Source organism: Procambarus clarkii, chromosome 56 (genome assembly GCF_040958095.1).
Source record: "Procambarus clarkii isolate CNS0578487 chromosome 56, FALCON_Pclarkii_2.0, whole genome shotgun sequence".
Taxonomy (NCBI): domain Eukaryota; kingdom Metazoa; phylum Arthropoda; class Malacostraca; order Decapoda; family Cambaridae; genus Procambarus; species Procambarus clarkii.
Window position 1 is genome coordinate 22779850 of NC_091205.1, and position 27500 is coordinate 22807349.

Genomic DNA, 27500 nt, shown 5'->3' on the forward strand with positions numbered 1-27500 from the left:
TATACTTCAGTAAGTCCTAGAACTGATCCTTCAGGATCCATACATATTTTCATTTGTTATCTCATGTACACCCGCATTTGTATGCGTGTACACACACTATTCATACGCTTGTATACATATGCTTGTACACCCCATCGTTCATATTCATGGTTAATAAGTTATATAAACAAGATTCCGCAGTTATTCTGTTTGGCAAAATGATTCGGATGCATTTTTCAATATTGTTCCAATCAAGAGTATGATTGAATTCATAGAAGTGCAAACAAGGTATTTGCTTCTGATCCTTCTCTAACAATTTTTTTGTTTCAAAAATTGTTTTCCTATGTGGTCAATATAGAGTAGACGATATTTCTTACATTCAGTAAGGCAAACACTTGTATCATTTCTGAGACGAGGGCAGATCTTAGCATACACATTTTATATATTTGGATTCATAGCAATATCCAGTCAAGAATATTTAATTTATTTTCTGTACGTGTGTGAAGATAAAAACGCTTTGTGGAGTAGTAGAAACAAAATGTTTTTGCAATACATTTTAACCTATTCAACAAAATACCTTACGGGGGCCAGGCTTGACTTAGTGATAACTTGGTCCAACTTGCTTGGAGCCACTCGTGATAAATTATTAAAGATGATGGATATGGAAAGGAGAAGAGAGGGAGGATACCAGCGAAGGGTAGAGAGCAACTTTGTGTGACTGATAACACCTGGGAGGAGATATCACACTCACTACCTCTCCCCAGATGAGCATATCAGCGGGATAACCTCCGCAGCGCACTTAAGCGGGAAGAACTTGAATAAGTAGCCAATCATCACGCTGCACCTGTCTTAACCCCCCCCCCTTTCCCCTTAAGAAAACACGGGACACCGGAGGGGATAGTCTTGCCACCTTCCTAATCCGTCAATTGACAGGCGTGAGTTACGAAGAAACACGATATGAAATCTATTCCACGACACTTCTGTGCTCAACACGATAGAATTATTTATCAACATAAAATACTTATGGGTGTTGACAGAGGGTTACACGAATAGCCCATTTTACATGTGAGGAACCTAGGTACTAGAAAGAATATTTGCAGTTGTGTGGCTATTGGAATGTTGAACAAGCCAGGCACAGAAATAGTTGAAGCTGGCGCCATAGCCCACACGGGTTTTAAAGTGGATGTGATAAAATCTAAGTTAAGGCAGTCGACCAACTGTCAAAGAGATGGGCCTAGGAACTGAAGATAATCCCAGCACTTTGCTAGGTGAGTACATCTTCCAACACACACACACACGCACACACACACACACACACACACGCACACACACACACACACACACACACACACACACACACACACACACACACACACACACACACACACACACACTATGAGAAAGGAGTGAAGATGGTAGTGGATGTACCGACGCCAAGAGACTAGCAAGAGACCACATGATAAAAGACGTAACCAAGAGAACCGAGGGAGTGAAACCAAGCCAGAAACACCCACACAACCAACAAGACCACCACGAGAGACCACTCCTGGAGGCCAGAAACGCATCAAACCATCATGACATCAAAAACTAATCCTTTAGTGTTAGCCAAGTAGGGAACTGGAACTAGCTAGAAGATGAGGGCGAAGATAGCCCCTTAACACACAGGTAGATCTTATCACTATGCAGGATTCAATACCCCTCAAGCTGATGCTGTCGAATATTCACTACTGTATACTTAGAATAACAGGAGGGAGGGAAATATCTGGGGGAAAGCGCCAAGCCATTACGACTATACAGCACTTGGAAAGGGATCAAGATAAGGATTTGGGATGGGACGGGGTGATAGGAATGGTGCCCAACCACTTGTGGACGGTCGGTTATTATAGAATAACATAGAAAGATCGTTCACCCGCTGTGTATATTCCACATATTATCATTTACATCTCCGTTATCTTCCTTAAATGTGAAAAAAACACAAAATTCATACAGAAATAAAATTGTGTCCAAATTTGTAAGATAAATTAAATCTCTCTTTTAATATTTGTAACAAAAATTCTCCTCTGAACAAATCTAACTCTGCAAGGAATAAACTCCGGTGAGAGTCACGAATAAAAACAATAAACTCCAGAAGTTGCAGCGGTTTCAGGAGTCTTCAGAACAGCGAGCGTCAGCCCAAAAGGGTTCAAGGAGTCCTCGAAGGATTCCAAGGCCGCCTCAAGCGACTCAAACTATATTAAGAGATTTTAAAACCTTTGCCAAGAGCCCTGAAGGGGTTCGAACACTGGTAGAGTGTCATGAGACGGACTCAAGGCGATAAGAGAGACCTAGAGGTGAATTAATGTGGTGGAAGGGCCTTCAAGAGGCAGGTTTTGGAGGAGTGTCTTGGAGGATTCCCATAATGGTAGAGGGTCTAAGAGAGGTGTGAATGGGGGACTGGAGGAGCGTCAGTCGTGGAACCATTATATTAAGGACGTCAAGGTCTCCGCGAAAAAGCACAACGGGCTCACCATAGCCCGTGCTACTTGGAAGTTTTTGTTCCAAGTAGCGAATCTTAAACAACAACAACAATAACTCCGTGAAGGTCATGCCCGTTCCACTTCTTGTGTGGCTTAATGTTTAGCAATCAATCAATCTCTGTGAAGGCTCCAGGGTAGAATATGCCAGCTGTCAACGCCTCTGCCAGCTGTCAACCCCTCTGCCAGATGTCAACCCCTCTGCCAGCTGTCAACCCCTCTGCCAACTGTCAACTCACCAGACAATCAACTCAGAAAAGGAGTCTTATGCTTACTAAATAATATTATCTGACAACGGCCATCAATCACGCGGTAAATTATTCACTCCGGACCGACATGAAGGATAACAACTTCTTGATCAATCACCCATCCATCCATCACTTGATGTGACAGTGATTGAGCGGGGGCGCTATTTGCAAGGAGGTCCTGCAACAGGAGACGGGGGGTGGGGGGGGCGGCGTCCCCCTGCAATGTTTCATGCTGACGCTAATTGGCTCCTCTTGTTTGCTCGTTAATGGGCGTCTCTGTTGATGTTTAGAATTGTGTGTTTGTTTATGTTAATATAATTCCTGTTTGTTGGGGGGGAGGGGGGAATGCTGCCTGCCTGCCTGTCCCCGGGTGAACAGGTGCATCAGGTGAATGGAAGTGTGCCCGACGGTTTCTGTCCTGTCCAGGGTTGGGATTTGAGTCCTTCAGTTGTGAGCTAAGGATGATAGTGTTGAATAACACTAATGGGTTCTTCAGTGTTGAACAAGCCGGGTGTTGTGTATTGAACAACACTAGTGGGTTCTTCAGTGTTGAACAAGCCGGGTGTTGTGTGTTGAACAACACAAGCCGGGTGTTGTGTGTTGAACAACACTAGTGGGTTCTTCAGTGTTGAACAAGCCGGGTGTTGTGTTGAACAACACTAGTGGGTTCTTCAGTGTTGAACAAGCCGGGTGTTGTGTTGAACAACACTAGTGGGTTTTTCAGTGTTGAACAAGCCGGGTGTTGTGTTGAACAACACTAGTGGGTTCTTCAGTGTTGAACAAGCCGGGTGTTGTGTTGAACAAAGCCAGAACAATAGCACCATCACTATGGGGCAAGAGAACGGCTGTTTTATTTCAAATGTTCACTGTACATTCCACTGATTATATGCCTTTGAAATGTGAACAATTTGTGACTAAAAATTTTGCTAGAGAATTTGAAGGCAAAAATATTTTGCATGATATTGTGAGGTCTCTGGGATGTGTTGGGATGTGTTGTATTGTGTGGTTCCTGGGATGTGTTGGGATGTGTTGTATTGTGGTTCCTGGGATGTGTTGGGATGTGTTGTATTGTGAGGTCTCTGGGATGTGTTAGGATGTGTTGTATTGTGGTTCCTGGGATGTGTTGTATTGTGGTTCCTGGGATGTGTTGTATTGTGGTTCCTGGGATGTTGTATTGTGAGGTCCCTAAGATGTATTGGGATGTGTTGTATTGTGAGGTCCTTGGGATGTGTTGGGATGTGTTGTATTGTGAGGTCCCTGGGATGTGTTGTATTGTGGTTCCTGGGATGTGCTGGGATATGTTGTATTGTGTTTTTCCTGGGATGTGTTGGACGTGTTGTATTGTGGTTCCTGGGATGTGTTGGACGTGATGTATTGTGGTTCCTGGGATGTGTTGGACGTGATGTATTGTGTTTTTCCTTGGATGTGTTGGACGTGTTGTATTGTGGTTCCTGGGATGTGTTGGACGTGATGTATTGTGTTTTTCCTGGGATGTGTTGGACGTGTTGTATTGTGGTTCCTGGGATGTGTTGGACGTGATGTATTGTGGTTCCTGGGATGTGTTGGACGTGATGTATTGTGGTTCCTGGGATGTGTTGGACGTGTTGTATTGTGTTTTTCCTGGGATGTGTTGGACGTGTTGTATTGTGGTTCCTGGGATGTGTTGGACGTGATGTATTGTGGTTCCTGGGATGTGTTGGACGTGTTGTATTGTGGTCTCTGGGATGTGTTGGGATGTGTTGTATTGTGAGGTCCCTGGGATGTGTTGGACGTGTTGTATTGTGGTCTCTGGGATGTGTTGTATTGTGAGGTCCCTGGGATGTGTTGTATTGTGAGGTTCCTGGGATGTGTTGGGATGTGTTGTATTGTGAGGTTCCTGGGATGTGTTGGACGTGTTGTATTGTGGTCCCTGGGATGTGTTGTATTGTGAGGTTCTTGGGATGTGTTGGACGTGTTGTATTGAGGTCCCTGGGATGTGTTGGACGTGTTGTATTGAGGTCCCTGGGATGTGTTGGACGTGTTGTATTGTGGTTCCTGGGATGTGTTGGACGTGTTGTATTGTGGTTCCTGGGATGTGTTGGACGTGTTGTATTGTGAGGTTCCTGGGATGTGTTGGACGTGTTGTATTGTGTGGTCCCTGGGATGTGTTGGACGTGTTGTATTGTGTGGTTCCTGGGATGTGTTGGGATGTGTTGTATTGTGGTCCCTGGGATGTGTTAGGATGTGTTGTATTGTGGTTCCTGGGATGTGTTGTATTGTGGTTCCTGGGATGTGTTGTATTGTGGTTCCTGGGATGTTGTATTGTGAGGTCCCTAAGATGTATTGGGATGTGTTGTATTGTGAGGTCCTTGGGATGTGTTGGGATGTGTTGTATTGTGAGGTCCCTGGGATGTGTTGTATTGTGGTTCCTGGGATGTGCTGGGATATGTTGTATTGTGTTTTTCCTGGGATGTGTTGGACGTGTTGTATTGTGGTTCCTGGGATGTGTTGGACGTGATGTATTGTGGTTCCTGGGATGTGTTGGACGTGATGTATTGTGTTTTTCCTGGGATGTGTTGGACGTGTTGTATTGTGGTTCCTGGGATGTGTTGGACGTGATGTATTGTGGTTCCTGGGATGTGTTGGACGTGATGTATTGTGGTTCCTGGGATGTGTTGGACGTGTTGTATTGTGTTTTTCCTGGGATGTGTTGGACGTGTTGTATTGTGGTTCCTGGGATGTGTTGGACGTGATGTATTGTGGTTCCTGGGATGTGTTGGACGTGTTGTATTGTGGTCTCTGGGATGTGTTGGGATGTGTTGTATTGTGAGGTCCCTGGGATGTGTTGGACGTGTTGTATTGTGGTCTCTGGGATGTGTTGTATTGTGAGGTCCCTGGGATGTGTTGTATTGTGAGGTTCCTGGGATGTGTTGGGATGTGTTGTATTGTGAGGTTCCTGGGATGTGTTGGACGTGTTGTATTGTGGTCCCTGGGATGTGTTGTATTGTGAGGTTCTTGGGATGTGTTGGACGTGTTGTATTGAGGTCCCTGGGATGTGTTGGACGTGTTGTATTGAGGTCCCTGGGATGTGTTGGACGTGTTGTATTGTGGTTCCTGGGATGTGTTGGACGTGTTGTATTGTGGTTCCTGGGATGTGTTGGACGTGTTGTATTGTGAGGTTCCTGGGATGTGTTGGACGTGTTGTATTGTGTGGTCCCTGGGATGTGTTGGACGTGTTGCATTGTGTGGTTCCTGGGATGTGTTGGGATGTGTTGTATTGTGGTCCCTGGGATGTGTTGGACGTGTTGTATTGTGGTTCCTGGGATGTGTTGGACGTGTTGTATTGTGGTTCCTGGGATGTGTTGGACGTGTTGTATTGTGAGGTTCCTGGGATGTGTTGGACGTGTTGTATTGTGTGGTCCCTGGGATGTGTTGGACGTGTTGTATTGTGAGGTCTCTGGGATGTGTTGGACGTGTTGTATTGAGGTCCCTGCGATGTGTTGGACGTGTTGTATTGTGAGGTCTCTGGGATATGTTGGACGTGTTGTATTGTGATCTCTGGGATGTGTTCAACGTGATGTATTAAGGTCCCTCACATCCTCCCTCTCCTGGGGACCCCCAGATACACCCTCCCTCTCCCAGGAGAGAAGACACACTAGGAACTGCAGATCCAGAAACCAAGTTCGAGCCCCCATGCACCATATCCACTCATGACGCAGAGACACTCTCTACATGACCCCATGATCTCCTTGACTCTGAATACTCTCACATGGCATCAGAATATTCATAATTAAAATATTCTCCAAGCTGCAGAGGAAGCATCCTTGTCCCTGGGTATTGGTTCTGCGTGAAATAGATGAGAGTCGGAGGGTAATAAGATGGCTCTTTCATCCTGTTTTGCTGTCCTGATGAAAGTTGAAGGCGGAAAAAAAAGTTGTCATCTCATTCATTCCCCGTCACTCACAAGGGCAGAAAGACGGTGAGGAGGAAGAGACGGTGGAGGAGAGAATAGTGAGGATGAGGATGAGGAGACGTTGAGGAGAGACAGACGGTAATTGGAAGACAGTATTATCATTCTTATAAGATTCCATGTGTGGGTTAGCTGGGCATCTCAGATCTGTGTCTGGTTGTTAGTCTGTATATATATATATTTGTTTCTGTCCGTCTGTCAGTCTATCTCTCTAATTTTCTGTCTTTCTATGTCTATCGACCTGTCACTCACAATTTACTATGTCTGTCTATTCTAAGTCTTCCTGTCTCTGTGTTTATATGTCTTCATATATGTCTGTGTCTGTCTGAGCCTCTCTGTCTCTGTGGGTAGGGGTGTACGGAGATGAATCTTCACATACATATATATATATATATATATATATATATATATATATATATATATATATATATATATATATATATATATATATATTATATAATATATATATAATATAATATATATAATATATATATAATATAATATAATTATATAATATATAATAATGAGTTTTCAGTTGCATATTGTCCTGGGGACCATTCAGGCTTGTTCGCATATATTATATATATATATATATATATATATATATATATATATATATATATATATATATATATATATATATATATATATATATATATATATATGAATGAAGATTCATCAAGGGGGAAGCTTTCACAGTGTGTCTTGTGGTACTCTTTTCATTGATGCCAACCCCTCCCTAACCCACCCACTAATCTTGTTGGGCACATACCAACCAACAATTCCTGTTAAAAGTTGGAAGAGGCTATCCCCAACCGTTTGATTTCCAACCTCAAACACTCTTTTCATAGGAATCTAATTTTTAACGTGTTTTTAAATTTTATCGGCCTACCAATCCTTCACCTGGAGGGAAAAATGACCGATTCTTGCCGCGCAATGGGCAGAGTTTCTTTCACCCTATGCCCCTGTTACCTAGCAGTAAAATAGGTACCTGGGTGTTAGTCAGCTGTCACGGGCTGCTTCCTGGGGGTGGAGGCCTGGTCGAGGACCGGGCCGCGGGGACACTAAAAAGCCCCGAAATCATCTCAAGTTAATCTCCACAACTGAATTTCGCCCCGAGAGGGATGTGAGTCCGGTTGAGTCGGCCGGTTAAAGATATTCATGTAAAGTGGGTTTTCTTATCCGATTATCTCTAGCCCCCTTGATATACACTCTCTCACCCACCTCCCCCTTGGCGTATTTCGCGTTTGTTTTGAAATAATGTAATTGGATTCGCCGAAATACAATGTGTTTGTAGTTGTTGGCCATTGTTTCTCTTCCCCGTTTTCTGTTTTATGGTTGGATCTCATTTGTAGGTAATTCTGTATACAGCTATTAGTAAGTGAATGGAAAAAACACCTAACTTGTTTATGAGTTAAAGAACGAACGCGCAGTCGCACGCACGCACTCACACGCATACATGTGTGTGTGTGTGTGTGTGTGTGTGTGTGTGTGTGTGTGTGTGTGTGTGTGTGTGTGTGTGTGTGTGTGTGTGTAAGTGTGAGAGTGAGCGAGCGAGTGAGTGAGTGAGTGAGCGAGTGAGCCAGCGAGTGAGCGAGTGGGTGAGCCAGCGAGTGAGCGAGTGGGTGAGCCAGCGAGTGGGTGAGCCAGCGAGTGGGTGAGCCAGCGAGTGAGCAATGAACCTAAGCTTCAACCCTGCCAAAAAGGTTGAAGTTTGAAGCAGCCACCAGTGTGGTGCCAGCAGGAGGTGGGGGGGGGGGGGGATGGTGGGCAAGAGATGGGGGGGGGGCAGGAGGGGGGGGGGGGGCAGGAGGTGGGGGGGGGAAGGGATGGTGGGGATGTATGAGACATTCACTCGCTCATCAACTCACTGATTCACTTTTCTATCTTCCTGCTTGTAATCTTGCTTGCCTGTCAAGCTTGCCAGCCTGTAATATTGCCTGCATGTCTGCTGCCTACCTTCCTGCAGCCTGCCTGCCTTTCCCGCAGCCTACCTACCTTCCCTGCAGCCTGCCTGCCTTCCCTACAATCTACCTGCCTTCCCTGCAGCCTACCTACCTTCCCTACAACCTACCTGCCTTCCCTGCAGCCTGCCTGCCTTCCCTACAACCTACCTGCCTTCCTTGCAGCCTGCCTGCCTTCCCTACAACCTACCTGCCTTTCCTGCAGCCTGCCTGCCTTCCCTACAACCTACCTGCCTTCCCTGCAGCCTGCCTGCCTTCCCTACAACCTACCTGCCTTCCCTGCAGCCTGCCTACCTTCCCTGCAGCCTACCTACCTTCCCTACAACCTACCTACCTTCCCTGCAGCCTACCTACCTTCCCTGCCGCCTACCTGCCACGTGGAAGACAATTAACCAGTCCTCCCCGGCCGCGGTGGCCTGCGTGACTGCTGACAGCCAGGAAGGTACAAGCTTGGAGCAAAGATTAAAGCCAAGATTGGACAGGGGAAAGGAAAATATATTTGGGAATTCAAATTTAGATGTTAAGGATCAGAATCTGTTTTTAGAAGTGATTCAGTCGTTGCAGAGGCAGCTGTAACGATGTCGTTCCTTAGGCCACTCGGAGGGTAAGTTTCGAGTGTATGGAGACCGACGGGAATATGATTTAGGCACCGATTAAGCAAGCAAAGATATTATCTTACAAATGCTTCGGCTGCTAGTACGAGAGAGAGAGAGAGAGAGAGAGAGAGAGAGAGAGAGAGAGAGAGAGAGAGAGAGAGAGAGAGAGAGAGAGAGAGAGAGAGAGAGAGAGAGAGAGAGAGAGACCCAAAGACCACTCACACTCACCATCCTTACCTATCCTCCCTTTTCTTTCATGCCACAACCAATACCATCCTCCATCCTCCTTCCATCCTTCTATCCCCCCCCCCTCAGGCCATCACCAGCCCCGTGGGGAGATAAGAGCCGTCGTAAGGGCGGACCTCTCCCAAAATAAGGGGCTTCGAGTAACACATATTATAGGCCTGATAAGCCTGACAATGTTAACAGTATTTATTAACCCAGCATCCACATGATTTGTGATTATATAGATTTACGAGAGGACGGAGGTAGGGAGCAGGAGAGAGAGAGAGAGAGAGAGAGAGAGAGAGAGAGAGAGAGAGAGAGAGAGAGAGAGAGAGAGAGAGAGAGAGAGAGAGAGAGAGAGAGAGAGAGAGAGAGAAAGAGAGAGAGAGAGAGAGAGAGAGAGAGAGAGAGAGAGAGAGAGAGAGAGAGAGGATATTATGCGCTCAAAGGTGAGGAAAGATTAGAGTAAGGACAGTGATATATTATGTTGTAGCTGTTGGCAGCAACTGGCGTGATGTTGGAGTTACGGGAGACTGGTCCAGTGACGGGGGCTGGTCCAGAGTGACGGAGACTGGTCCACAGTGACGGAGACTGGTCCAGAGTGACGGAGGACTGGTCCAGAGTGACGTAGGACTGGTCCAGAGTGACGGAGACTGGTACAAAGTGACGGGGACTGATCCACAGTGACGGAGGGCTGGTCCAGAGTGACGGAGACTGGTCCACAGTGACGGAGGGCTGGTCCAGAGTGGCGGAGACTGGTCCAGAGTGGCGGAGACTGGCCCACAGTGACGGAGACTGGTCCAGAGTGACGGAGACTGGTCCAGAGTGGCGGAGACTGGTCCAGAGTGACGGGGACTGGTCCAGAGTGACGGAGACTGGTCCAGAGTGGCGGAGACTGGTCCAGAGTGACGGGGACTGGTCCAGAGTGACGGAGACTGGTCCAGAGTGGCGGAGACTGGTCCAGAGTGACGGAGACTGGTCCAGAGTGACGGAGACTGGTCCAGAGTGACGGAGACTGGTCCAGAGTGACGGAGACTGGTCCAGAGTGACGGAGACTGGTCCAGAGTGACGGGGACTGGTCCAGAGTGACGGAGACTGGCCCACAGTGACGGAGACTGGTCCAGAGTGGCGGAGACTGGTCCAGTTTAGCATGGCGGACTCGGGTGATGCAGACGAACAAACAAGAATCGAGAATAATCACTAAACTAAGGGAGACAAACAGAAGCGGGAGGCGGAAAAGAGAGTGGAGGAGAGAGAAAGGGGACAGAACGAGAGTGGAAGGGGAATGAGAGAGAAAAGGAGAGAAAGGGAGAGGAAGGGAGTGAGAGAAGGGGGAATCTCAAAATGAGAACCAGAAACAAGAAGAAAACGAACATCAGCAAGTGTTGACTCCAAAGCCTGATAGTCTGTGGTTAAAGAACAGCAAAAATAATGATATTTGGACACACACTCCCGCCAATAAACCTTAAAGATGCAGGCGATGAGTCACAATAACGTGGCTGAAGTATGTTGACCAGACCACACACTAGAAATTGAAGGGACGACGACGTTTCGGTCCGTCCTGGACCATTCTCAAGTCGATTGTGAATGGTCCAGGACGGACCGAAACGTCGTCGTCCCTTCAATTTCTAGTGTGTGGTCTGGTCAACAAACCTTAAAGATGACACTGTTGCAACCAGCAATCAGGGAAATGCTAACCTAATGGCGTACGATTTTACAGCTGAAAGACTGTAAAATCAAAGACTCAAAGGCTCAGCCCTAAGATGCAGGGCCACACTCCTGAACGACAACCACAATATCTTCATCCAAGAACTGCGTGAAGTTCTCTGAAGTTCACCAAGTTGACGTTTACCGTCTCCATAAATCACAAGACACAGGTAAGGCCGGATAAGGTCAGCCCAAGACTGTCACGGCAGTTGTGCGGACAAGCTGGAATTGCCTCTCACATTCTTCTATCTACTCTGCCTAGCTAAATGAATTTGGCTCTCCCTATGTAAGAGTCGTTCAGTGGTTAGTAACTACTGGCCAGTGTCTCTGCATTCGATCACTTGCAAAAGTCTTGAGACAACAGTTACACAACAAATGACAGCATTTTTTGACGATCAATTACAGTGTAATGAGGAGAGGTCGTTGTGCTGTTTAAGTTAAATCTCCATCAGTAGCGTCAATCACTGGACCACTCCAAGATCACCTGTGGTGCTGCACTCGGCACTGCAGGTCACCGTGTATGGAGGGCACTTTGGTCTAACTGTAAAGCTTCCAACACTAGATGCTCCAGACACACAGAAATCACAATAGCGTGATGTATCAAATGAACAAATAAATTCAGTGGAATTTCTGGTTGCAATTCATATTCCATGTCGTAGCTCAGTCGATTAAGGCAGCGTCTGGGATGCTCTCGGACGTAGGTTCGAATCCACGTCACGGCCCTTATGGATTTGTTCACTAGATGTTCCAGGTTCCATCTTACAACTAATTTGGGATTATCTAGAAGAACGATCTCTAAGAGTGGTTCTCAATGGTGAAAAATACGAGAACCACTCAATTGGTGCCAGTGTATCACAAAGCAGTGTGCATAGCCCTTTGTTGTGGAATGTTTACTTCATTGGTCTGTGTTTCATGCCTAAAGCTGAAGACTCCACATCACACATTCAAGGCAAGAAGCCACTACTACACGATTCATTAATCACAACTTGCGGAATGTCTTCCTGGGAGCAGATAATGATAAGTTACGTTGTCGTGAGAGGAAACACTGAAGATGAGCCTAACTTTTATCTTGCTGTTGTATTAGGAGCATCAATGACATTCACAGTGAATAAAGGAGGGGGAAAGGGAGCATCCGTGAGACGAGGGGAGAAAAATGGAGACAAGGTTAAAACTAGCGGATGTGTCTTAACCTAACTTTAACAAAAATCTAAGTAGGAGAAAAGAAAATTGAAAAAATATAACAATGTATATATTTCCAGAGAGAGAGAGAGAGAGAGAGAGAGAGAGAGAGAGAGAGAGAGAGAGAGAGAGAGGAGAGAGAGAGAGAGAGAGAGAGAGAGAGAGAGAGAGAGAGAGACGGACATTCAACCCGCCGGACCCGCCCCCTCTCCCCCAGCATCTCTCACACCCTGACATCAATCACATCTGGTCCTCGGCGCAGTCATCATTCACACCAGAAGCGGTGATGGGCCGCGGCTCAGTACTGGGAGGTCTTGGCTCAGTGATGGGTCGTGGCGCTGTGATGGGTCGGTGACAGGTTGCGGCTTGGTGAAAGGCCCGGGGCGAGATGGAAAACAGTGCCAGAAATACGGGGTGAAATGATGAACAATTCCTGGTGGAGTGTGTAGAGAGCAGCTGCTGGTGGCACAGCGGCTGGTGGCACAGCGGCTGATGGCACAGCGGCTGATGACACAGCCATGGCGGCACCGCACGACCTGATTCAACACATACCAGTGAAGAATATCGTGAGCTTCACGCTAGTGGAATAGAATTCCTCGCACGATTTCGAAGACGAACCGTTCATCATTACTTTCTTTCCTGGCTTGCCTGTAGAAAACAGTATTACGAATTTGTTATCCTTCACACACAGCAAACTGGACTATGTCATTCTCCTGACATAGTCCAACACCCTTCCCACTTACACAAGAAAATGACTTTCGAATTATGACTCCCTCTCGCATCTAACTCGCATGAGTCCTTGAGATAGACTTAAACTCTTCGTCAGTTGGAGCCAATCGTGACATGGCCAGAGGTGAGCTACCTCACCAATAAAAGGTGAGATAGCTCTCACCTCACCTCTGATTGGGTCACACATCTCTGAGGGCGTGGCTTACTTACGTGGCACTTCCCTAGGATCTTCTAGACGCTTTTCGATCAACTTATTGTGTAATCACATAGACGATTAACGAAAATTGAAATAAATTCCCAAAATTTTTTGGGGGAAAATGACCTCTCTCTTTCATTGTCTTGCTTTGAAACCAAACGATAACTTGAGTGTTCAAGACAAGAGAAATATTTAATATTGAACACGCTCGGTCCACTGTTCATTTCTCCCGTCTGATAAATAACATCCTACAAGACAATATGATTTTACTGATGTTTTTTATTTTCTTTTGTTTTCATTGTGGAATTAAACACTATAAAGGGATTCGTGATGTAGTTAAATCCCCTTTGAGAAATATTTTATGTTCCAACACTATTTCTAACAAGAGCCAAATCTAGCTAGAAATTATTGCCGTGGGCGCCCTGTTCAGCAACGAGGGCCCCTCTGGTCTGCCTACGTCACCCCAGGCGTAGAGAGAGAGAGAGAGAGAGAGAGAGAGAGAGAGAGAGAGAGAGAGAGAGAGAGAGAGAGAGAGAGAGAGAGAGAGAGAGAGAGAGAGAGAGAGACAGAGAGAGAGAGAGAGAGAGAGAGAGAGAGAGAGAGAGAGAGAGAGAGAGAGAGAGAGAGAGAGAGAGAGAGAGAGAGAGAGAGAGAGAGACTGGTGAAATAGACATTATGGGAACTAGAGAAGGGAGAATACAGTGGTCCCTCCTGCTGGGTGATGGAGCAGAACTGATGAAGACCTAGATGAGAGAGGGAGAGAGAGAAGTCCAGCAGCATCCAGCCACACTGCAGTAGGCTTCCACACACCCACACACCCACACGCACACACACACACACACACACACACACACACACACACACACACACACACACACATCAATCATCTCTCCCCTGCCTCCAGTTTCCCTCATGGCCCCCCGTCCCACACTTCACCCTACACACTTCCCCCTCCCACACCTACTATCTGTAGGATTGAAAGCCCTGAACCAGCATGATCAGTATGACATCATATTGAAGTCACACACCTCGTGCGCAAAATTAATAAAAAACAAGTTATTTCTTGTTTTCCTTAGGTTAGATTAGATTGGATTTGGATAGGTTAGGTTAGACTGGGTTAGAATATGTTAGGTTAGATTGGGTTAGAATAGGTTAGGTTAGATTGAATTTGGATAGGTTAGGTTAGACTGGGTTAGAATATGTTAGGTTAGATTGGGTTAGAATAGGTTAGGTTAGATTGAATTTGGATAGGTTAGGTTATACTGGGTTAGAATATGTTAGGTTAGATTGGGTTAGAATAGGTTAGGTTAGATTGAATTTGGATAGGTTAGGTTAGACTGGGTTAGAATATGTTAGGTTAGATTGGGTTAGAATAGGTTAGGTTAGATTGAATTTGGATAGGTTAGGTTAGACTGGGTTAGAATATGTTAGGTTAGATTGGGTTAGAATAGGTTAGGTTAGATTGAATTTGGATAGGTTAGGTTATACTGGGTTAGAATATGTTAGGTTAGATTGGGTTAGAATAGGTTAGGTTAGATTGAATTTGGATAGGTTAGGTTAGACTGGGTTAGAATATGTTAGGTTAGATTGGGTTAGAATAGGTTAGGTTAGATTGAATTTGGATAGGTTAGGTTAGACTGGGTTAGAATATGTTAGGTTAGATTGGGTTAGAATAGGTTAGGTTAGATTGAATTTGGATAGGTTAGGTTAAGTTTGTGTATAGTTATGACGCAGTGACGCAGAGATGACGCAATGATGACGCAGTTGTGATATTTTGGTGAGGTCTGAGACCCTGCTGGCCCTGGTGGGCGTCGCTGGTCCGAAAGCTTGTCCATCGTCCTAAAGGGTAAACTCTCTTTCCATTTTCTTTATAGCAAGGCGTGATTAAAGCCGCTAAAGCTGCAAAAAGCTGCTTCTTTCATTCCTGCCTTCATCGAAAGATATTACCTTCATTTTTGGCGCCTTTTCTTGTTTTTGTAAGGGGGGGGGGAAGGGGGGAGAGGGTTATATTATGCTCTCAGCGTCTTATAAGGCATTATATGGAGTCTGTTTGTTCTGAATCAATATAAAAATACAACATATTTCTGCCTGTATCTCTCTCTTTTCCTTATCTTTCTTTGTTCTCTCTCCCTTCCCATTTATGTCCTTCCCTTTCATATATCTCTTGTTGTATCTCAGTACATCTCTCTCTCTGCCTCGTATTTTCCATCATTCTCCTTCCCTATGTCTCTCCTTTTCTTTATAATTGACCTCTCCATCTTTATAAGTTGCCTGTCAACTCTTAGACAACTTGGGCAGTGATACACAATTGGCCAGAACCGGTTACTGTCGCCCACGAACCAGCTGGTCCAAGTCCTGAGGTTCAGGAACCACCTGACCCAAGCACTGAGGAGTCAGGAACCAGCTGGTCCAAGCACTGAGGTTCAGGAACCAGCTGGTCCGTATACTAGGCCAAATAGTGCGGTTCTGGCTCTTAAGTACGACGCATATATATATATATGAAACAAAGCTTGACTGGTCCTCAAGCTATACATCACTAAACAATTCTATGACTACAGTTTGAATCTTGGTCCTGGAACTTGGTTAATATGCTCTAGAACTAATTCTTACATGCGATCACTGGTGAAGGAGGTTCGAACCCTGATCGGGTAGTAGAGTTCTAAAGCGATTTTATATACAGGCTGCCTGTCCCCACACAAAATAAATTACTGAGCATCGCCTTGTAGTAAGTCCACCACGATCATTAATGACACCTGAGTGTACTACCTGGGCTAAGGTAAGCTCTTTCTGGGCACAGGTGTAGCCCTCTACGGACCCAAGTAGCCCTCTTTGAACCAGGTAGCCCTATCTGGGTCCAGGTAGTCTTCTCTGAACCCAGATAGCCCTCACTTTGCTCAGGTAGTATCTCACTGACCCCAAGTAACCCCTTTCTGGCCTCAGGTTGCACTCATTAGGAACAAATTGGTGTACAACAGTCAACCTCAAACTAGTAAGATAAAGACAAGTTGTAGGGAAGGAAGCTCTCAGTGAGTCGACAACAACGAGCTTCTTCTTCACCCTCCCTCCAGGTTATCAATAACCTGGAGTTGCGATTCGAGAGAAATTATCTATCACATTCCTCCCATGTTATCCAACGGATATATCGACATAGAACTGACACACCTCAAACATTCGAGAGAATACTATGGGGGGCCCCACAAGGCTCTACCCCTATTGTGTCTCGTGGATGATATGTGCAAGGGTCGTACTAAAGAGCAGGCAGACTAGACATAATGGTATCATTAATTAAAGTCTAGGGACAGCATATCCAATTAAGTGCGATATACAGACGTCTTAATAGTGCTCATAAGACTAATTACTCTTAAATCATTATGTGTATGTGTCAGAGAGAGAGAGAGAGAGAGAGAGAGAGAGAGAGAGAGAGAGAGAGAGAGAGAGAGAGAGAGAGAGAGAGAGAGAGAGAGAGAGAGAGAGAGAGAGAGAGAGGGAGAGAGAGAGAGAGAGAGAGAGAGAGAGAGAGAGAGAGAGAGAGAGAGAGAGAGAGAGAGAGAGAGAGAGAGAGAGAGAGAGAGAGAGAGAGAGAGAGAGAGGCGAAAAAAGGGCGACATGAGAAATGTGATAAAGGGAAGGGAAGGGAAGAAGAGGAGAGAGAGCGAGATAATGAAAGAACAAGGATGGAGGACTCAGAAGATGAAATAGAAGCTCTGCAAAGAATGCAACACCTACACATGTTTATTCAATAACTCTGAAGAGTTATGACCTTTCACAGATTTCGTGGAGGTCGATACGATATTCCCTCAAATCCTTCTCATCGCCAAAATCCTACAACTCCTCCGTTCAGGAAAAATCATTCACATCAACATTCACCAAAATCCTATACACATTGCTATTCGATCCAATCCTTCACCTACAAGAGCCACCAATATCCTATACTCCCCTTACAGTTCGGCGAAAATCTTACAACATACCGCTGATTGTAACGTACTATGCGGGGAGAGAGATTAGCCAAGCTTCCCTACTATGTCCGACTCCAATGACATTCCTTCGTCACACGTACCACAAAATATAATCAGAAAGTTAACTGTCAAGCCAGCCTCACCTGCCACCAAGATCTTGACAACCGGCAACATATATACTACCAGTTCCTCTCCAATCATCACACTCCTCAACTTTGCATTTCGGTCAAATCACGAACTTCGAGCAATATCATCAAAAATCTTGACTTTTTAGCCAATTGCCAAAATCCTGCTGATTGCCAATTGACTGAATCACCACTATACCTCACTCTTGTTTGATTTGTTGATGGAAAAATAACATTGGATACAAAAACGCGCATTTGAACCCGCATATTTTGCAACACCCGATTTGCATTTGATAAACCTCTGTTGTTGAACTGATAAATTCCCTCGCGGCATTATCTACATTTTGAACAGCGAGAAAGGCTTTTTTATTTTCATGACTGTTTTCGTGGGGATCAAATTGGTTACTGATCTATTTCTCGGTGAAATAGGTAGAAGTGAAATGATATTGCAGAGTCATAGGATGTTGTTGCTGTTTAAGATTCGCTACTTGGAACAAGAAGTTTCGAGCAGCACGGGCTATGGTGAGCCCGTAGGAGTCATAGGGGAATAAATAGAACTCAAGGCTGGTTTTCATAGCCAAGTGAAAGGTGATTTTTCTAGGTAAGGGAGAGGTGACTTTTCAAGGCAAGGGAGAGGTGACTTTTCAAGGCAAGGGAGAGGTGATTTTCCTAGGCAAGGGATAGGTAAATCAAAGGTAAGTGAGAAGTGACTTTCCTAGATAAGATAGGTAACTATCAGACGAAAGCACTAAGACAATACGACTATATACCACTTGGAAGGGATATGAGGATATGGATTTGTGATAAGACCTTTGGAATTAATTTACAGCATGTTGAGAGGAGAATTACATAGAAAAAACAAGGGAGCGAGGAATTGCTGACCAATTATAGGGTAACCATAGATAGAATTGCGTTCAAGGGAGATATCCCAGCCAAATGTGATCCTTAACCTATACGGGGAAGTTGGCAATGTACAGATAGACAGGGAAATTTGTATTAACTACCTGCTGAACTTATATTGCAAGGCCAATATGATATCTTTTTGAGAAATGGGATATCTTCTATGGCTGATATAACGTCTCTCTCTCTAGGGGGTGGAAGCCTTAGATAGTGCAGATGATAAGGACCATTTACCAGGGTTTAAACTGGGTTTGCACTGTCAGGGAGACAATTGTATACACTATCATCCAGCTGTTGTAGAGGAGGACAAATGTTATCTTGAGGTTATCTTGAGATGATTTCGGGGCTTTAGTGTCCCCGCGGCCCGGTTCTCGACCAGGCCTCCAAACCTCCCTTTTGTTGGACCAAAATAAAATAAAAGAGTTAAGGGATTTTCAAAAGCAGTCTCAAGGCGATCGTGGAAGCAAGGAGAGACAAAAGCATTAACATTACAGCCTAAAAGTATATTACACAAATAACATTATTATCAGTAGAAAAAATAAAATTTAAGTGTACAGATACTGTATTTTCAGATATTGTATCAGATATTATTGTATTATATATATTGTATTACAGACATTATTGCATTACAGATATTATTGAATTACAGATATACAATATTGTATTATTGCAATAACAGAAACATGGATATATAGAAAACGCAATTATACACTAAATTCTAAATTAAGAGATAATAAACATTTCGCACAAAGATATATTAGATAAGGAGAAACAAAATGTGTCAGAGAAAAATATTATATGTAGTGTGACACGGGGTGAAAAAAATATGTTATCTACAAACAAAAACTATTTGGAAAGTAACTGAAACAATGCTAGCCTAATAATAGGAGTTATGTGTAGGCCACCAAACATGGGCAGAAAGGACGTGTGGAATATTTGACCCGAAACGTGTTAAGTGACTAATGGAAAAATGTACCATTTTTCACTCAATCACCAAAGTACGTGAACAAAACCACAAGGGCCGTGACGAGGATTCGAACCTGCGTCCGGGAGTATCCCAGACACTGCCTTAATCGACTGAGCTACGACATGGTAAAAGAGTTGAAACCGAAGTTCTACTGAGCTTACTGGATCCCGTAGCCTCTCCGAGGCACAAAGGTAGATAGATAAAGTTTGATAAAGATAGAAGAAAGTTTGTAGATACTTAGTTTGTAGAAAACGTACCAAAGTACGTTTTCAATATAGATTGCTTTCACTTAAATAGAATAAAGTAGATGAATAGGACAGAGAATAATGTGAAGAGGAGAATCTTCTTAGAATCTTTAGAATCAGTTAATGATTACCGTTTTATTTCACAACACACCATGATGAGAATACGTGAAAATAGTTTCTTCAACTGTTGCAAACTAATCGTACAGACTTTAGACTTATCGTACAGACATACACTAATAAATCACATGGAAATAATGAGCGAGTTAGGGAAGAACTATTCCAAGCAGATCAGATTTAACCTGAAGTTGTGTGAGAGGAAACGTTATTAGGGAATTAGATTGTTGCAAAGTTCTTTACGATAATTAACGAGTTACTTGGGAAGGATACAGTCTTGTACACAGACTGTGGGATGATGGCTAAGGTGTTATCTTGAAATTGAAATTGGAAAAAGTTTATTGAGGTAAAATACACACGAAGGGATGAGGTAGCTCAAGCTATTCTCACCCCGTTCAGTACAACGTGTTAATACATACATAGACACACATCACAAACAATAAACATATTTGTTATCTTGAGGTTATCTTGAGGTTATCTTGAGATGATTTCGGGGCTTTAGTGTCCCGCGGCCCGGTCCTCGACCAGGCCTCCACCCCCAGGAAGCAGCCCGTGACAGCTGACTAACACCCAGGTACCTATTTTACTGCTAGGTAACAGGGGCATAGGGTGAAAGAAACTCTGCCCATTGTTTCTCGCCGGCGCCTGGGATCGAACCCAGGACCACAGGATCTCAAGTCCCGCGTGCTGTCCGCTCGGCCGACCGGCTCCCTATAACGTGAACTCTGCTGTCTGGGTGTGAAACAATGGATTATAGATGCACATACAAATTGTAATGTATTCTCAGGTCTTTCTAACTGAAGACCCAGGATGCAATTTATTTACAACAACTTATCAAATTAGCACACACCCACATATATGCACACCCGCATGCACACCTGGTTGACAAATGGAATGCATTAGGAAGTGATGTGGTGGAGGCTGACTCCATACACAGTTTCAAGTGTAGATATGACAGAGCCCGATAGGCTCAGGAATCTGTACACCTGTTGATTGACGGTTGAGAGGCGGGACCAAAGAGCCAGAGCTCAACCCCCGCAAACACAACTAGGTGAGTACAAACCCCTTCAAATGCACACATACACCGACATACTCCAGCACATGAACATACACTCCCCACATACACAAACTGATTCACATACACGAACACAACAAAAAGCTCATACCGAAAATATGCAACAAGACTCCATCCAGAACTAAGGCGAGTGTTATACAATGAAAGACTAGGGCACTGGACTTCACTACACCAGAGGAAAGAAGGAATATGGTAGACTTGATAACCACGTACAGGAGACTAAGGATAAATGACAAAGCAGATATAGAGACAATCTTCTAAATGAGTAACAGTGAAACATGTCTGCATAACTGGAAAATGAAACAAAAGAAGATTAGATGTTTAAAAGATTCCTTATGAAAGAGATGTCAGAAGGAACTTTCTCAGTCTAAGAGTCGTAAATAAACGCAACGGACTGGATGAGGAAGTTGGAGCAGCCGATTCGATACTCAGTTTTTTTATGTAAATATGATAAGGAAAACGGGTGGAGAGCGTCACTGCATTTTACTATTAATTTTTGGAAGGCAGAGCCATAAGGTAGATGCTTGACCTTATAAGCACAACTAGGTGATTACATTCACACACACACACACACACACACACACACACACACACACACACACACACACACACACACACACACACACACACACACACACACATATATATATGTACATTAGGATCTGTAATTCTTAGTCCATATGAAAATAGCACCAGTAGCTTTCTCAGGGATCTAGGTGCTCATCGAAACAACACGAGTCCCAAAAGCAACAGGTTTCCCTTATAGACTCGTGCTTAGGAAACAAAGGTACCGAAAAAATGTACTAAAAATTTCTTCAGAAACCAGAGTTGTATAGGCCTTTGGAAACAACGCGAAGACGGTGGATGCTAAAACCAAGAGCAGTTCCAAAGCTACATATATATATATATATATATATATATATATATATATATATATATATATATATATATATATATATATATATATATATATATATATATATATACACACACACACAATTATGCCTAAATAAATACGTACACACAAACAAAAACACACATAAACACATGTATGAACACATATGAACACATGCATGAACACACAAGAACACACATGAACTTTATAAGCTATTTACAGACCTCTTTAATCGAGCAAAAGCACAACAATTAGAAACTCCTCTAATTATAACTAATTAATGGCGTGCTTTAATCAATACTTCAAAGTGCTCGGAGAGAGAGAGAGAGAGAGAGAGAGAGAGAGAGAGAGAGAGAGAGAGAGAGAGAGAGAGAGAGAGAGAGAGAGAGAGAGAGAGAGAGAGAGAGAGAGAGAGAGCACCATCAACAACACTGGCCAACAAACAAGCAAACATAATATTAGTAATGTATCGAGGCAACAGTTACCTTGGCCACTAATTACTTGTTATTAGTCATATAATTACTTATTCACATTATGGAAAATATCTATTTGCGTTGGCTAATGATTATTTGTGCACTCACCGAGTAGCACCACTCGTCAGAGTTGGGCTTCAGCTCTCTGCTCCCGCCTCTTACCTTTCACTGTGATGCCCATTAAAATTAGTTTTGCAATTGTAGCTCATTCGGATATTTAATCACTGTCCTGTTAATATCTATCCTGTCTATTTTCCCCCGAGAGTGTTGTATGAGTCAACATTGTTTCCCCTCATTCTTCTCTTTTCCAGTGATGAGAGGTTTTAGTGCCTTAGTCTTTTCTCGTAACTCATACCTCTCAGCTCTGGGACTAGTCTGGTGGCATAGACATGAGGTTTCTTCAGCTTCACTTTATGTTTACCGGTAATAACTCCATATTGATGCTGTTTGCTCAAGAACTTTGGGAAGCCGAGGCGTAATCTTAGAGTTTCCTTATCTAGAAATGAATTTTCGATCCTAATATACAATACTATTTCATAGTATTATCGTTTTATTTCTAGAAGCTCTATTTTATTACCGGAGAGACAGAAAATAAGGCAGATAGGTTTTCGGTAGGTTTAAATCTAGTAATGTTCTATTTTGTGACCGAAAGCTATTAGTTAAAATAAATACAAAATTACTAATTATGATAGGAATATTGTTGGTCGGAACCTTCCATTGTTGATTTTTTAGTAACAGTAACAGTCTTGTGGATTAGACAACACCACCAATATTTTCCCCATACCTTTACTCTTCATAATATTCAAGAACTTCGAAGTTTATAATTAATTCTTGATATATGTCCTGCTCCAAGATGGCATATTTACTGACAAAAACTTATTTACTTGAATGATAATATCGGTACAAAGTATTAATATGTATAAACATACTATATAAACATACATATATACATACACTCATTCAAATATACATATATATATAATCACTCAGTAACACCATCGGAGCATCGAACTCATTACCAACGAAGTGAAAGACAGGAGCTCTTCCGAGCTATCTACGAATACCCTCAATAGGAGAGGGTCCCAGAGACACAAAACTAGTCTCCAACTAGATCTTTCAAGCTCCCCCTGGGGCATCATTTGAGTCTGATGGTAATGGTAGTTAGGCCAAGAGAGCACCTGTCTTCCTTCTCCGGTGGGCGTGAGTTCACGACTTCGATGATCGACTTCGAAACAGAGGCCACCAAGACAACATTGGGTTCCCCACCTGGTCCGACCCCTCCACGAGCTTAATATTCCAAGAGTGTGTGAGAATAGCTTGAACTACGTCATATCTGTGTATATATTTATACATCAATAAACTTATCTCAATTTCAATTCAATTCGAAGTGTGTGTGACTAACCTGCTGCCTCTGGGCACTCCCGATCCCCTTGTTCTTGGATTTGGTTTTCTGAAATGAAAACAGAAGGTAGTTATTGTATTATTGTAGACTGTTATAAAATTGGTGAACTTAACTTGTATGACATTAGTATATATCTATGTGTATAAATTAGAATGTGTGTCACTCTATCCGAGGTTGGAGGTCAAAATATTTGGGTTAGCTTCACTGAATTTTGCACTCTGATTCTTATGGGGTACGTGCCCAACATGGTGTCACCAGAATTCAAGTCAAAACATCATGGTGTGGTCACCCTTCACCTCAAAACTGACTTTGGCATTACCCACCGTCTACACAAAATTTTGAAAACAAAACAATTAATACAACAATTTCTTATAGTAATATGAACCATTATGTACTAATCTTGGGAAAAATTAACATAAATTTTCTAATCATCCTACTTTACCCATAGTAGCCTGAACCACACGATCCTCCCACATACTGACGCGTGCTAATATAGTCTTATTACCGATGTTTTATATATATATATATATATATATATATATATATATATATATATATATATATATATATATATATTGATACGAGTAGGGATCAACAGGCATATCTCAAAATATCTTATGACCATTCATTTGTCACAGGGTAAAGAATTACCAATATTATTCAACTCATCCTCCAACAAATTTGAACATGTAGTTGCTATAAGTGCTATCATTTTTGGAGGATGGGCTGCAATTATTGGAATTTACGAAATGCTGTGACATTTTAAACGGTACCATTTGAACACACCAGATGAGCGACACACACACACACACACACACACACACACACACACACACACACACACACACACACACACACACACACACACACACACACACACACACACACACCACACACACACACACACACACACACACCACACACACAAAAAAATAATCCTTCTCTCATTTCCTCTCACAAGCCCCACTATTAATAAAAAAATATATAAAAATATTCTCTCTCACCCGTCCCCCTACACTCCTAACCTCTCACAATACTCGCCTCCCCTTCCCTCTCCTCTCTCTTCCTGTTTCCTCTCCCCCTCTCTTTCCCTTTCCCTCCTACTCCTATCTCACTCTTCCCCTTCCATCCTCCTCCTCCTCCTCTCTCTGCCCTCTCCCCTGCGACCCAGGTCTTGTAAATATAGAAAATTTCTATAAAACCCTCAATTGGAGCAATATCATAAGGTTATCTAAATGTTAACTGCGGCAACTCATACATACAAATACATACATATACATACATATGCATTCTGGTGGCGCCACTCCTAAGTTATTCGGTGCAGTATGTAAATTGTATTCATGGGAGTATTGTACATGTATAACACAGTTGGACCAATGATCCCACGATTGTTGAGAGAGAAAGAGAGATAGAGGGAGAGATAGAGAGAGAGAGAAGGAAAAGGAAATGAGATAGGTAGAGGAGGACAGGAAATAAGAGATGGAAATAAGAGTTACACGTGGGAGGGGGGTGGGGGAGAAAATATGAACATTCAAGAATAAATAAGGAGGAAGGAGAGAATGAAGAAACTGAAAAAAGGAGAAATGGAGAGGTTGAGAAAGGGAATGGTAAGGTGACGGTAGAGGAACAGTGAAAAAGGAAGTGGGATGGAATGAAAGGGGAGAAAACGAATAGAACGAAATGAATGAACACAGATGAATGAAAAGAGTTTAGAAGATGGCTTACGAAAAACAGGAGAATGTAATGAAAAAGGAAATGGAAAGGAGATATAAAGAGGGGGGGGGGGGAAAGAGATCAGTGGAATGGAAGCGAAGAGTATTATCAGGGGAATTCGCCAAGCCACCACGACTATATAGCACTGGGAAGGGGTCAGGATAAGGATCTGAGATGGAACGGGGGAAAGGAATGGTGCCCAACCACTTGGATGATCGGGGACTGAACGCCGACCTGCATGAAGCGAGACCGTTGATGAAAACAGGTAGAGAGAGAAAAATAAACAGAACAATTGAACTTAGGAGATAAGAGAAAAGCGTATGTGGATACAAGAGAAAGCCTATCATATGTTTATGCAGCTACCTGAGGGTATAGATGGAGAGTTACATAGCTTGTGTTAGAGCTATGTAACACTGAAATTCACGTGTCGTTGTGCTGTTGTTAAAGTTTCGCTACCTGGAACAAAAAGCTCCAAGCAGCACGGGCTATGGTGAGCCCGTAGAAATTTATTCGCGTGTCGAAGGATCATTAGTTATATAGAGCCAGCAATGGCAAACGTTGCCTACATTACGAGTAAATCCTCGAAAACACGAGTGTGTGGAGAGTAATTACAGGGCTCCAAGTACCAAGTACCAACTGGGAGCCGGTCGGCCGAGAGGATCGCACGCGGGACTTGTGATCCTGTGGACCTGGCGCCGGCGAGAAACAATGGGCAGAGTTTCTTTCACCCTATGCCCCTGTTACCTAGCAGTAAAATAGGTACCTGGGTATATCTCATAAAGAAATATGTGTTATCTCCTACTTATTAACTCGTGTTAAAATAATTGGAGAAATGTAAGGAAAGCTAAAAAATTTAGGTACATGTGTATTTGTGCACCAACCCTAGACCACGGAGAACAGTGTGTGTCAAAGAACTAGCTACGTGATGATAAAAATCACCATCACACAGGTTTAAAAGCTTTTTTTTTTTTTTTTTTTTTTTTTTTATTTATTAAGATATGAGGTACATCTGCATTAGTGCAGCTACCCTAGACTGTATGAGGTGGAGTACAGTGTGTCAAAAAAGCTAACTAGGCGATGCTAAAAAATCCCCATCACACAGGATGGTTAGTCATACAGAGGCATGTGATAAGCGGTCTGCACTGGAAACTCCGGATGCATTTTGAGGATATCAACACCACAAGATTGAATAAGGTAGCAGTGATAATACAAGTCCCCATCTCGCAGGATGGTTAGTCATACAGAGCCATGTGTTTAATAGCCTGCACTGGCAAATTTTGGGTATACTGTGAGGATATCTTCAAGAATACGAGAGTGAATAAAGTAATTGCAAAGCTCCAAGTACCTCATGCCAACTGGTCTGAAAGGTCTAATAACTGGGCATTCAGTGATGTAGTGCGGGAGATCATGCCGTAGTTCCTGCTCACAGAGTTTGCAACTGGAGTGCTCAGGATTGGGAGACCCGTCACCTGCAGCCACCTGCCACAGGTAACGGTAACCCAACCTGATCCTTGCAACCACTGTGTCGCACAGTCTAGTGGAAGTTTTGTGCTGTCCATAGATGTAGGTTTCAGATCTGAACAAATCATAGCTTTTTATACTAGTACTTTCAGGTCGTTGGGAGTCAGTAAGTTCTTTCCTATCAGATCTGAATGTTTAAAAGCAGAGCATTAGTGGAATGAAAAGTATACGGACATTCCCACCCATGGTTCACTTACTTAAATTTAGAACATTACTAAGACTTAATTAATATTATCATTAATATTATTATTATTGTTAGTCTAATTTACTATTGATGACGTTCTAGCTTTGAGTGTATGCTAGATTTAAATTTAGTAAACAGTTAAAATTTAAAGAAAAACACGTACATGTAATTTTCACAAGTGCTTTAATTTGCTCAAGATTAGTATTTTATACAAATCTTTTGGTCATTTCTGTGTTTATTACAGTAATGATGTCATTGTCGTGGAGATTGTCACTGTCCAAGAAAATGTCAATGTCACAAGTTACGTTACTGTCAAAGAATGTGCACAGTAACTTGTCACAGTCAAAGAATGTGCACAGTAACTTGTCACAGTCAAAGAATGTGCACAGTAACGTGTCACAGTCAAAGAATGTGCACAGTAACTTGTCACAGTCAAAGAATGTGCACAGTAACTCGTCACAGTCAAAGAATGTGCACAGTAACTTGTCACAGTCAAAGAATGTGCACAGTAACGTGTCACAGTCAAAGAATGTGCACAGTATCGTCACAGTCAAAGAATGTGCACAGTATCGTCACTGTCAAAGAATGTGCACAGTAACTCGTCACAGTCAAAGAATGTGCACAGTAACGTGTCACAGTCAAAGA

At 43.3% G+C, this 27500-nt stretch overlaps 1 protein-coding gene across 1 annotated transcript in view; it reads right to left on the minus strand.

Moving 5' to 3' along the window:
• LOC123770736 (uncharacterized) overlaps positions 1 to 27500 on the minus strand; it is a 758174-nt gene that overhangs the window by 382825 nt on the left and 347849 nt on the right. Inside the window, 1 exon segment of the mRNA XM_069305873.1 lies at positions 23438 to 23485. The gene's annotated coding sequence lies outside the window, so the exon portion shown is untranslated.